Source organism: Musa acuminata, chromosome BXJ3-11 (assembly GCF_036884655.1).
Source record: "Musa acuminata AAA Group cultivar baxijiao chromosome BXJ3-11, Cavendish_Baxijiao_AAA, whole genome shotgun sequence".
Classification (NCBI taxonomy): Eukaryota; Viridiplantae; Streptophyta; class Magnoliopsida; order Zingiberales; family Musaceae; genus Musa; species Musa acuminata.
In genome coordinates, this window is record NC_088359.1 from 9501340 (window position 1) to 9514458 (window position 13119).

Genomic DNA, 13119 nt, shown 5'->3' on the forward strand with positions numbered 1-13119 from the left:
ATTTGTGGGATTTGACCCATGCAAGTCTCGAACCTATAACTTTCGCGTTACAAGTACGACGCTCTAACTAACTGAACTTATAGGCACTACTCTAACCAACTGAGCGAATGTAGGTCTCGAACCTATAACTTTTGCGTTACAAGTACAATGCTCTAACTAACTGAACTTATAAGCACTGCTCTAACCAACTGAGCGAATGCAGGTCTCGAACATATAACTTTTGCATTAATTGCACGACGCTCTAACTAACTGAACTTATAGGCACTGCTCTAACAAACTGAATGGATCGATCAAAAGATTATTATAATGTCTTCGCGTTATTCATGAGATTCGACCAAAGCAGGTCTCGAACCTATAACTTTCACGTTATTAGCATTACACTTTAACTAACTGAACTTATAGAAATTGCTCTAACCAACCAAATGGTTCGGACAAAATATTCTATAATGTCAAGTGAGTCCCACTATATCCATTTGATCATGGATACATTATAGGATTTGGGCCATACAGGTCTCGAACCTACTGAGCTTGTAGGTCGGTCAAATTATTATGATTTAAGAACTAACAAATTGTATTAATGATGGGTGAGTCTCACAATTTCCATTTGGTCTTATAAAAAAAAAATTCATGGTATTTGACCAAAGCAGGTCTTGAACCTATAACTTTTATGTTATTAGCATAACGCTCTAACTAACTGGCCTTATAGGCATTGGTCTAACTGACCGAATGGATCGATAAAAAGATTACTATAATGCCGAGTGAGTCTCACGATATCCATTTGATGATGGATTACGACATATATACATTAAAACAAATTGTATTAATGATGGGTGAGTCTCACAATTTTCATATGGTCTTATAAAAAAAAATAATTCATGGGATTTGACCAAAGTAGGTCTCGAACCTATAACTTTCATGTCATTAGCATGACGCTTGAACTAACTGAACTTATACGCACTACTCTAACCAACCGAATGGATCGACCAAAAGACTACTACTATAATGTCGAGTGAGTCCCACGATATCCATTTAATCCTTGATACATTCTAACCAACTATGCGAATGCAGGTCTCAAACATATAACTTTTGCATTAATTGCACGACGCTCTAACTAACTGAACTTATAGGCACTGCTCTAACTAACTGAATGGATCGACCAAAAGATTACTATAATGTCTTCACGTTATTCATGAGATTTGACCAAAGCAGGTCTCGAACCTATAACTTTCACGTTATTAGCATGACACTCTAACTAACTGAACTTATAGAAACTGCTCTAACCAACCGAATGGTCCGGCCAAAATATTCTATAATGTCAAGTGAGTCCCACTATATCCATTTGATCATGGATACATTATAGGGTTTGGGCCATGCAGGTCTCGAACCTACTGAGCTTGTAGGTCGATCAAATTATTATTATTTAAGAACTAACAAATTTTATTAATGATGGGTGAGTCTCACAATTTCCATTTGGTCTTATAAAAAAAATTCATGGGATTTGACCAAAGTAGGTCTTGAACCTATAACTTTCACGTTATTAGCATAACGCTCTAACTAACTGACCTTATAGGCATTGGTCTAACTGACCGAATGGATCGATAAAAAGATTACTATAATGTCGAGTGAGTCTCACGATATCCATTTGATCATGGATTACAACATATATACATTAAAACAAATTGTATTAATGATGGGTGAGTCTCACAATTTCCATTTGGTCTTATAAAAAAAAAATAATTCATGGGATTTGACCAAAGCAGGTCTCGAACCTATAACTTTCACGTCATTAGCATGACGCTTGAACTAACTGAACTTATACGCACTACTCTAACAAACCGAATGGATCGACCAAAAGACTACTACACTATAATGTCGAGTGAGTCCCACGATATCCATTTAATCCTTGATACATTATAAGATTTAGCCAATGCAGGTCTTGAACCTACGACCTTTGCGTTATTAGCAAGACGCGATAAACCAACTGAGCTAATAGGCCAACTACAACTCTTAAATTTGTGACAATGGTGCTCTAACCTATTGAACTTGTAGGTTTTCCATTTGGTCTTATAAAAATAAATAATTCATGGGATTAGACCAATGCAGGTCTCGAACCAATAACTTTCGCGTTATTAGCACGACACTCTAACTAGACGCTTTAACTAACTGAGCTTATAGGCAATGCTCTAACCAACTGAGAGAATACAAACGCTCTAACCAATTGACGATGGTGTTCTAACCAAGAGCGAATGACCAAATGATTACTATGATGTCGAGTGAGTCCCACGATATCAATTTTATCATTGATACATTATAGGTTTTGGCCCATGCAGGCCTTAAACCTGCGATCTTCGCGTTATTAGCACGATGCTTTAATCAACTGAGCTAATAGGCCAATTATAACTCTTTAATTTGTGACAATGGTGCTCTAACCTACTGAGCTTATAGGTTAGTCATATTATTATGATTTAACAACTAACAAATTGTATTAATGATGGGTGAGTCATACAATTTTCATTTGGTCTTATAAAAATAAATAATTTGTGGGATTTGACCCATGCAGGTCTCGAACCTAAAACTTTCGCGTTATTAGTACGACGCTCTAACTAACTAAACTTATAGGCACTGCTCTAACCAACTGAGCGAATGCAGGTCTCGAACTTATAACATTCGCATTATTAGCACGATGCTCTAACTAACTGAACTTATATGCACTGCTCTAACCAACCGAATGGATCGACCAAAAGATTACTATAATGTCTTCGCGTTACTAAGACGACGATCTAACCAACTGAGCTAATAGGCCAAACACAACTCTTAAATTTTTGTAGGTCGGTCAAATTATTATGATTTAAGAACTAACAAATTGTATTAATGATGGGTGAGTCTCGTAATTTCAATGGTCTTATAAAAAAAAATAATTCATGGGATTGAACCAAGCACGTCTCATACATATAACATTCACGTTATTAACATGACTCTCTAACTAAATGAACTTATAGGCACTACTCTAACCAAACAAATGGATCGACCAAAAGACTACCATAATGTCGAGTGAGTCCCATGATATCCATTTGATCCTGGATACAACATAGGATTTGGCCCATGCAGGTCTCGAACCTACAACCTTCGCATTATTAGCACGACGCTCTAATCAACTGAGCTAATAGGCCAACTACAACTCTTAAATTTTTGACAATGGTGCTCTAACCTACTGAACTTGTAGGTTTTCCATTTGATCTTATAAAAAATAAATAATTCATGGGATTGAACCCATGTAGGTCTCAAACCTATAACTTTCGCATTATTAGTACGACACTCTAACTAACTGAACTTATAGGCACTGCTCTAACCAACTGAGTGAATGCAGGTCTCGAACTTATACCTTTCGCATTATTTCCACGATGCTCTAACTAACTGAATTTATAGGCAATGCTCTAACCAACCGAATGGATCGACCAAAAGATTACTATAACGTCTTCGTGTTATTAGCACGACGCTTTAACCAACTGAGCTAATAGGCCAACTACAACTCTTCAATTTTTGACAATGGTGCTCTAACCTACTGAGCTTGTAGGTCGGTCAAATTATTATGATTTAAGAATTAACAAATTGTATTAATGATGGGTGAGTCTCACAATTTCAATTTGGTCTTATAAAAAAAATTTCATGGGATTTGACCAAAGCTGGTCTCGAACCTATAACTTTCATGTTATTACCATGACGCTCTAACTAACTGAACTTATAGGCACTGCTCTAACCAACCGAATGGACCGACCAAAAGATTACTATAATGTTTAGTGAGTCTTACGATATCCATTTGATCAAGGATTACAACATAGATACATTAAAACAAATTGTATTAATGATGAGTGAGCTAATAGGCCAACTACAACTCTTAAATTTTTGACAATGGTGCTCTAACCTACTGAACTTGTAGGTTTTCCATTTGATCTTATAAAAAATAAATAATTCATGGGATTGAACCCATGTAGGTCTCAAACCTATAACTTTCGCATTATTAGTACGACACTCTAACTAACTGAACTTATAGGCACTGCTCTAACCAACTGAGTGAATGCAGGTCTCGAACTTATACCTTTCGCATTATTTCCACGATGCTCTAACTAACTGAATTTATAGGCAATGCTCTAACCAACCGAATGGATCGACCAAAAGATTACTATAACGTCTTCGTGTTATTAGCACGACGCTTTAACCAACTGAGCTAATAGGCCAACTACAACTCTTCAATTTTTGACAATGGTGCTCTAACCTACTGAGCTTGTAGGTCGGTCAAATTATTATGATTTAAGAATTAACAAATTGTATTAATGATGGGTGAGTCTCACAATTTCAATTTGGTCTTATAAAAAAAATTTCATGGGATTTGACCAAAGCTGGTCTCGAACCTATAACTTTCATGTTATTACCATGACGCTCTAACTAACTGAACTTATAGGCACTGCTCTAACCAACCGAATGGACCGACCAAAAGATTACTATAATGTTTAGTGAGTCTTACGATATCCATTTGATCAAGGATTACAACATAGATACATTAAAACAAATTGTATTAATGATGAGTGAGCTAATAGGCCAACTACAACTCTTAAATTTTTGACAATGGTGCTCTAACCTACTGAACTTGTAGGTTTTCCATTTGATCTTATAAAAAATAAATAATTCATGGGATTGAACCCATGTAGGTCTCAAACCTATAACTTTCGCATTATTAGTACGACACTCTAACTAACTGAACTTATAGGCACTGCTCTAACCAACTGAGTGAATGCAGGTCTCGAACTTATACCTTTCGCATTATTTCCACGATGCTCTAACTAACTGAATTTATAGGCAATGCTCTAACCAACCGAATGGATCGACCAAAAGATTACTATAACGTCTTCGTGTTATTAGCACGACGCTTTAACCAACTGAGCTAATAGGCCAACTACAACTCTTCAATTTTTGACAATGGTGCTCTAACCTATTGAGCTTGTAGGTCGGTCAAATTATTATGATTTAAGAATTAACAAATTATATTAATGATGGGTGAGTCTCACAATTTCAATTTGGTCTTATAAAAAAAATTTCATGGGATTTGACCAAAGCTGGTCTCGAACCTATAACTTTCATGTTATTACCATGACGCTCTAACTAACTGAACTTATAGGCACTGCTCTAACCAACCGAATGGACCGACCAAAAGATTACTATAATGTTTAGTGAGTCTTACGATATCCATTTGATCAAGGATTACAACATAGATACATTAAAACAAATTGTATTAATGATGAGTGAGCTAATAGGCCAACTACAACTCTTAAATTTTTGACAATGGTGCTCTAACCTACTGAACTTGTAGGTTTTCCATTTGATCTTATAAAAAATAAATAATTCATGGGATTGAACCCATGTAGGTCTCAAACCTATAACTTTCGCATTATTAGTACGACACTCTAACTAACTGAACTTATAGGCACTGCTCTAACCAACTGAGTGAATGCAGGTCTCGAACTTATACCTTTCGCATTATTTCCACGATGCTCTAACTAACTGAATTTATAGGCAATGCTCTAACCAACCGAATGGATCGACCAAAAGATTACTATAACGTCTTCGTGTTATTAGCACGACGCTTTAACCAACTGAGCTAATAGGCCAACTACAACTCTTCAATTTTTGACAATGGTGCTCTAACCTACTGAGCTTGTAGGTCGGTCAAATTATTATGATTTAAGAATTAACAAATTGTATTAATGATGGGTGAGTCTCACAATTTCAATTTGGTCTTATAAAAAAAATTTCATGGGATTTGACCAAAGCTGGTCTCGAACCTATAACTTTCATGTTATTACCATGACGCTCTAACTAACTGAACTTATAGGCACTGCTCTAACCAACCGAATGGACCGACCAAAAGATTACTATAATGTTTAGTGAGTCTTACGATATCCATTTGATCAAGGATTACAACATAGATACATTAAAACAAATTGTATTAATGATGAGTGAGTCTCACAATTTTCATTTAGTCTTATAAAAAAAAATAATTCATGGGATTTGACCAAAGCAGGTCTCGAAACTATAACTTTCACGTCATTAGCATGACGCTCGCTCTAACCAACTGAATGGATCGACCAAATGATTGCTATAATATCGAGTGAGTCCCAAGGTATCCATTTGATCATGGATACATTATAGGATTTGGCCCATGCAAGTCTGAAACCTGCGACCTTCGCGTTATTAGCATGATGCTGTAACCAACTGAGCTAATAGGCCAACTACAACTCTTAAATTTGTGACAATGGTGCTGTAACCTACTGAGTTTGTAGGTTTTCCATTTGGTCTTATAAAAAATAAATAATTCGTGGGATTGGACCCATGCAGGTCTCGAACCTATAACTTTCGCGTTATTAGCACAACGCTCTAACTAACTTAACTTATAGGCATTGCTCTAACCAACTGAGAGAATGCACTGCTCTAACCAACCGAATGGATTGACCAAAAGATTACAATTATGTCTAGTAAGAACCACGATATCCATTTGATCATGGATTAAAACACAGATATTTTATGGGATTTGGAGGCCAACTACAACTCTTTAATTTGTGACAATGGTGCTATAACCTACTGAGCTTGTAGGTCGGTCATATTATTATGATTTAAGAACTAACAATTTGTATTAATGATGGGTGAGTCTCATAATTTTCGTTTTGTCTTATAAAAAACAATACATGGGATTTGACCAAAGCAGGTCTCGAACCTATAACTTTCACATTATTAGCATGACGCTCTAACTAACTAAACTTATAGGCACTACTCTAGCCAACCGAATGGATCGACCAAAAGATTACTATTATGTCGAGTAAGTCCCACGATATCCATTTGATCATGGATTAAAACATAGATATTTTATGGGATTTGGCCCATGTAGATCTCGAGCCTACGACCTTCACGTTATTAGCATAACGCTCTAGCCAATTGACGATTTTGTTCTAACAAACTGAGCTTGAAGGTTGGTCAAATTATTATGATTTAAGAATTAATAAATTATATTAATGATGGGTTAGTCTCAAAATTTTCATTTGGTCTTATAAAAAATAAATAAGACGTGGTATTTGACCCAGGTCTCGAACCTATAACTTTCGTGTATTAGTACTATGCTCTAACTAACTTATAGTAACTACTCTAACTAACTGCGTGATATCCATTTGATCATGGATTAAAACATAAATTCTTTTTAAGATTTGGCCTATGCAAATCTCGAACCTGTGACCTATGTGTTATTAGCAAGAAGCTCTAACCAGCTGAGCAAATAAGAGCTCTAAATAGTTGAGCGAATAGGACAATTAAAACTCTTAAATTTGTGATGATGGTATGGTGCACTAATCAAACGAATGGATCGACCAAAAGACTACTACAATGTCGAGTGAGTCCCACGATATCCATTTACTCATGGAAACATTATAGGATTTGGCCCATGCAGGTCTCGAACTTGTGACCTTCACATTATTAGCACGACGCTCTACCCAACTGAATTAATAAGCCAACTACAACTATTCAATTTGTGATAATGGTGCTCTAACCTACTAAGCTTGTAGGTTGGTCATATTATTATGATTTAAGAAATAACAAATTATATTAATTATGGGTGAGTCTTACAATTTTCATTTGGTCTTATAAAAAATAAATAAGACGTGGTATTTGACCCAGGTCTCAAACCTATAACTTTCGCGTTATTTGTACTATGCTCTAACTAACTTATAGTAACTATAACTAATTGAGCGATATCCATTTGATCATGGATTAAAACATAAATTCTTTTTAAGATTTGGCCCATGCAAATCTCGAACCTATGACCTATGTGTTATTAGCATGAAGCTCTAACCAGCTGAGCAAATAGGAGCTCTAAACGAATGGATCGACCAAAAGACTACTACAATGTCGAGTGAGTCCCACGACATCAATTTACTCATGGAAACATTATAGGATTTGGCCCATGAACTTGTGACCTTCACATTATTAGCACGACGCTCTACCCAACTGAATTAATAAGCCAACTACAACTATTCAATTTGTGATAATGGTGCTCTAACCTACTAAGCTTGTAGGTTGGTCATATTATTATGATTTAAGAAATAACAAATTATATTAATTATGGGTGAGTCTTACAATTTTCATTTGGTCTTATAAAAAATAAATAAGACGTGGTATTTGACCCAGGTCTCAAACCTATAACTTTCGCGTTATCTATAACTAATTGAGCGATATCCATTTGATCATGGATTAAAACATAAATTCTTTTTAAGATTTGGCCCATGCAAATCTCGAACCTATGACCTATGTGTTATTAGCATGAAGCTCTAACCAGCTGAGCAAATAAGAGCTCTAAACAATTGAGCGAATAGGACAATTAAAACTCTTAAATTTGTGATGATGGTATGGTGCACTAATCAAACGAATGAATCGACCAAAAGACTACTACAATGTCGAGTGAGTCCCACGATATCCATTTACTAATGGGAAACATTATAGGATTTGGCCCATGCAGGTCTTGAACCTACGACCTTCACGTTATTAGCACGACGCTCTACCAACTGAATTAATAAGCCAACTACAACTATTCAATTTGTGATAATGGTGCTCTAACCTACTAAGCTTGTAGGTTGGTCATATTATTATGATTTAAGAAATAACAAATTATATTAATTATGGGTGAGTCTTACAATTTCCATTTGGTCTTATAAAAAATAAATAATTTGTGGGATTTGACCCAGGTCTCGAACCTATAACTTTCGCGTTACTAGTATAATGCTCTAACTAACTAAACTTATAGGCACTACTCTAACCAACTGAGTGAATGCCGGTCTCCAACCTATAACTTTCGCATTATTAGCACACACTCTAATTAACTGAACTTATAGGCACTGCTCTAACTAACCGAATGGATCGACCAAAAGATTAATATATGTCTTCGCGTTATTAGCACGACGCTCTAACCAACAGAGTTAATAGGCCAAGCACAACTCTTAAATTTTTGATAATGGTGCTCTAACCTACTAAGCTTGTTGGTCGGTCAAATTATTATGATTTAAGAACTAACAAATTGTATTAATGATGAGTGAGTCTCATAATTTCCATTTGATCTTGTAAAAAAAAAATTCATGAGACTTGACCAAAGCAGGTCTCGAACATATAACTTTCACATTATTAGCATGATGCTCTAACTAACTGAACTTATAGAAACTGCTCTAACCAACCGAATGGTTAGGCCAAAAATATTCTTTAATGTGTCCCACAATATTCAATTGATCATGGATACATTATAAGATTTGGCTCATGCAAGTCTCGAACTTGCGACCTTCGCGTTATTAGCATGATGCTCTAACCAACTAAACTAATAGACCAACTACAATTCTTCAATTTGTGACAATGGTGCTCTAACCTATTGAGCTTGTAGGTCGGTCAAATTATTATGATTTAAGAACTAACAAATTGTATTAATTATGGGTGAGTCTCACAATTTCTATTTGGTCTTATAAAAAAAAAATTCATGGGATTTGACCAAAGCAGGTCTTGAACCTATAACTTTCACGTTATTAGCATGACGCTCTAACTCAACCTGCGAACGCTTGTAGGTTTTCCATTTGGTCTTATAAAAAATAAATAATTCGTTGGATTTGACCCATGCAGATCTCGAACCTATAACTTTCACGTTATTAGCACGACTCTAACCAACTGAGCTAATAGGCCAACTACAACTCTTCAATTTGTGACAATGGTGCTCTAACTAACTGAACTTATAGAAACTACTCTAACCAACCGAATGGATCGACCAAAATATTCTATAATGTCGAGTGAGTCCCACTATATCCATTTGATCATGGATACATTATAGGATTTGGACCATGCAAGTTTGAGCTTGTAGGTCAGTCATATTATTATGATTTAACAACTAACAAATTGTATTAATGATGGGTGAGTCTTACAATTTCCATTTGATCTTATAAAAATAAATAATTCACTCTAACCAACCGAATGGATTGGACCCATGCAGGTCTCGAATGCAGGTCTCATAACTATAACTTTCGTGTTATTAGCTCTAACCAACCGAAAGGATCGAATGTCGAGTGAGTCTAACGATATCCATTTGATCATGGATTAAAACATAAATTCTTTTTGAGATTTGGCGCATGCAGGTCTCGAACCTGGGACTTATGTGTTATTAAAATGATTCTCTAACCAACTAAGTGAAGGACAATTAAAACTCTTAAATTTGTGATTATGGTGCTCTAACCAACTGAGCTTGTAGGTCGGTCAAATTATTATGATTTAAGAACTAACAAATTGTTTTAATGATGGGTGAGTCTCACAATTTTTATTTGTTCTTATAAAAAATAAATAATTCATGGGATTTGACCCATGCAGGTCTCCAACCTATAACTTTCGCGTTATTAGTACGATGCTCTAACTAACTGAAATTATAGGCACTGCTCTAACCAACTGAGCGAATGTAGTTCTTGAACATATAACTTTCGCATTATAAGCACGATGCTCTAACTAACTGAACTTATAGGCAATGCTCTAACCAACCAAATGGATCGACCAAAAGATTACTATAATGTGTTCGCGTTATTAAGACAACGCTCTTACCAACTAAGTTAATAGGCCGAACACAACTCTTAAATTTTTGATATTGGTGGTCTAACCTACTGAGCCTGTAGGTCGGTCAAATTATTATGATTTAAGAACTAACAAATTGTATTAATGATGGGTGAGTCTCATAATTTTCATTTGGTCTTAGAAAAAAAAATAATTCATGAGATTTGACCAAACAAGTCTCGAACCCATAACTTTCACGTTATTAGCATGACGCTCTAACTAGCTGAACTTATAGAAACTACTCTAACCAACCAAATGGATCGGCCGAACCTGCGACCTTTGCATTATTAGCACGACACTCTAACCAACTGAGATAGTAAGCCAATTACAATTTTTAAATTTGTGACAATGGTGCTCTAACCTACTAAGCCTGTAGGTCGGTCAAATTATTTTGATTTAAAAACTAACAAATTATATTAATGATGGGTGAGTCTCGCAATTTCCATTTGGTCTTATAAAAAAAAATTCATGGGATTTGACCAAAGCAGGACTCGAACCTATAACTTTCACATTATTAGCATGACGTTCTAACTAACTGAACTTATAGGCACTGCTCTAACCAACCAAATAGATCGATCAAAAGATTACTATAATCTCGAGTGAGTCCCACAATATTCATTTGATCATGGATTACAACATAGATACATTAAAACAAATTGTATTAATGATGGGTGAGTCTCATAATTTCCATTTGGTCTTATAAAAAAAAAATAATTCATGAAATTTGACCAAAGCAAGTCTAGAACCTATAACTTTCACGTAATTAACATGACTCTCTAACTAAATTAACTTATATAGGCACTACTCTAACCAACCAAATGGATCGACCAAAAGATTCTATAATATCGAGGGAGTCCCACGATATCCATTTGATAATGGATACATTATAAGATTTGGCCCATGCAGGTCTCGAACCTGCGACCTTCGCGTTAATAGCACGACTCTCTAACCAACTAAGCTAATAGGCCAACTAAAGTCTTTAATTTGTGACATTGGTACTCTAACCTATTGAGCTTGTAGGTCGGTCAAATTATTTTGATTTAAAAACTAACAAATTGTATTAATGATGGGTGAGCCTCATAATTTCCATTTGGTCTTATAAAAATAATAATAATTCATGGGATTTGACCAAAGCAAGTCTCGAACGTATAACTTTCACGTAATTAACATGACTCTCTAACTAAATGAACTTATAAGCACTAATCTAACCAACCAAATGGATCGACCAAGAGACTACTATAATGTCGAGTGAGTCCCACGATATCAATTTGATCATGGATATATTATAAGATTTGGCCCATGTAGGTCTTGAACTTACGACCTTCACGTTATTAGCACGACGCTCTAACCAACTGAGCAAATAGTCCAACTACAACTATTCAATTTATGACAATGGTGCTCTAACCTACTGAGTTTGTAAGTCGGTCAAATTATTATGATTTAAGAACTAACAAATTATATTAATGATGGGTGAATCTCACAATTTTCATTTGGTCTTATAAAAAAAAATCATGGGATTTGACCAAAGCAGGTCCCGAACTTATAACTTTTACGTTTACAGCATGACGCTCTAGCTAACTGAACTTATAGGCACTGCTCTAACCAACCGAATGGATCGACCAAAAGATTGCTATAATGTCGAGTGAGTCCCACAATATCCATTTGATCATGGATTTCAACATAGATACATTAAAACAAATTGTATTAATGATGGGTGAGTCTCACAATTTTCATTTGGTCTTATTAAAAAAAATAATTCATGGGATTTGACTAAAGCAGGTCTCGAACCTATAACTTTCACGTTATTAGCATGACGCTCTAACTAACTGAACTTATAGATATTGCTCTAACCAACCGAATGGATCGACCAAAAGATTACTATAATGTCGAGTGAGTACCATGATATCCATTTGATCATGGATACATTATAGGATTTGGCCCATGCTCTAACCAACCGAGCTAATAGGCCAACGACAACTCTTAAATTTGTGACAATGGTGCTCTAACCTACTGGGCTTCTAGGTTTTCCATTTGGTCTTATAAAAAATAAATAATTCAAGGGATTTGAGTTATTAGCACAACGCTCTAAGAACTTATAGGCATTGCTCTAAACAACCGAATGGATTGGACCCATGCAGGTCTCATAACTATAACTTTCGTGTTATTAGCTCTAACCACCCGAAAGGATCGGATGTTGAGTGAGTCCAACGATATCCATTTGATCATGGATTAAAACATAAATTCTTTTTGAGATTTGGCACATGCAAGTCTCGAATCTATGACCAATGTGTTATTAACACAAGGCTCTAACCAAATGAGCGAATAAGACAATTACAACTCTTAAATTTGTGATGATGGTGCTATAACCAACTGAGCTTGTAGGTCGATCAAATTATTATGATTTAAGAACTAACAAATTGTTTTAATATTGGGTGAGTCTCACAATTTTTATTT

The 13119-nt window shown here is 35.4% G+C and overlaps 4 non-coding genes across 4 annotated transcripts; all 4 read right to left on the reverse strand.

Annotated features, from left to right (window-relative positions):
- Positions 1 to 2318: 2318 nt before the first annotated feature.
- TRNAI-AAU (transfer RNA isoleucine (anticodon AAU)) lies at positions 2319 to 2392 on the reverse strand. Its single transcript has one exon. It is a non-coding gene; the product is annotated as a tRNA-Ile (tRNA).
- A 704-nt stretch (positions 2393 to 3096) lies between these two features.
- Positions 3097 to 3170, reverse strand: TRNAI-AAU (transfer RNA isoleucine (anticodon AAU)). The gene has a single exon. It is a non-coding gene; the product is annotated as a tRNA-Ile (tRNA).
- A 5372-nt stretch (positions 3171 to 8542) lies between these two features.
- On the reverse strand, positions 8543 to 8615 carry TRNAI-AAU (transfer RNA isoleucine (anticodon AAU)). Its single transcript has one exon. It is a non-coding gene; the product is annotated as a tRNA-Ile (tRNA).
- A 2944-nt stretch (positions 8616 to 11559) lies between these two features.
- TRNAN-AUU (transfer RNA asparagine (anticodon AUU)) lies at positions 11560 to 11633 on the reverse strand. Its single transcript has one exon. It is a non-coding gene; the product is annotated as a tRNA-Asn (tRNA).
- Between the last annotated feature and the right edge of the window lie 1486 nt (positions 11634 to 13119).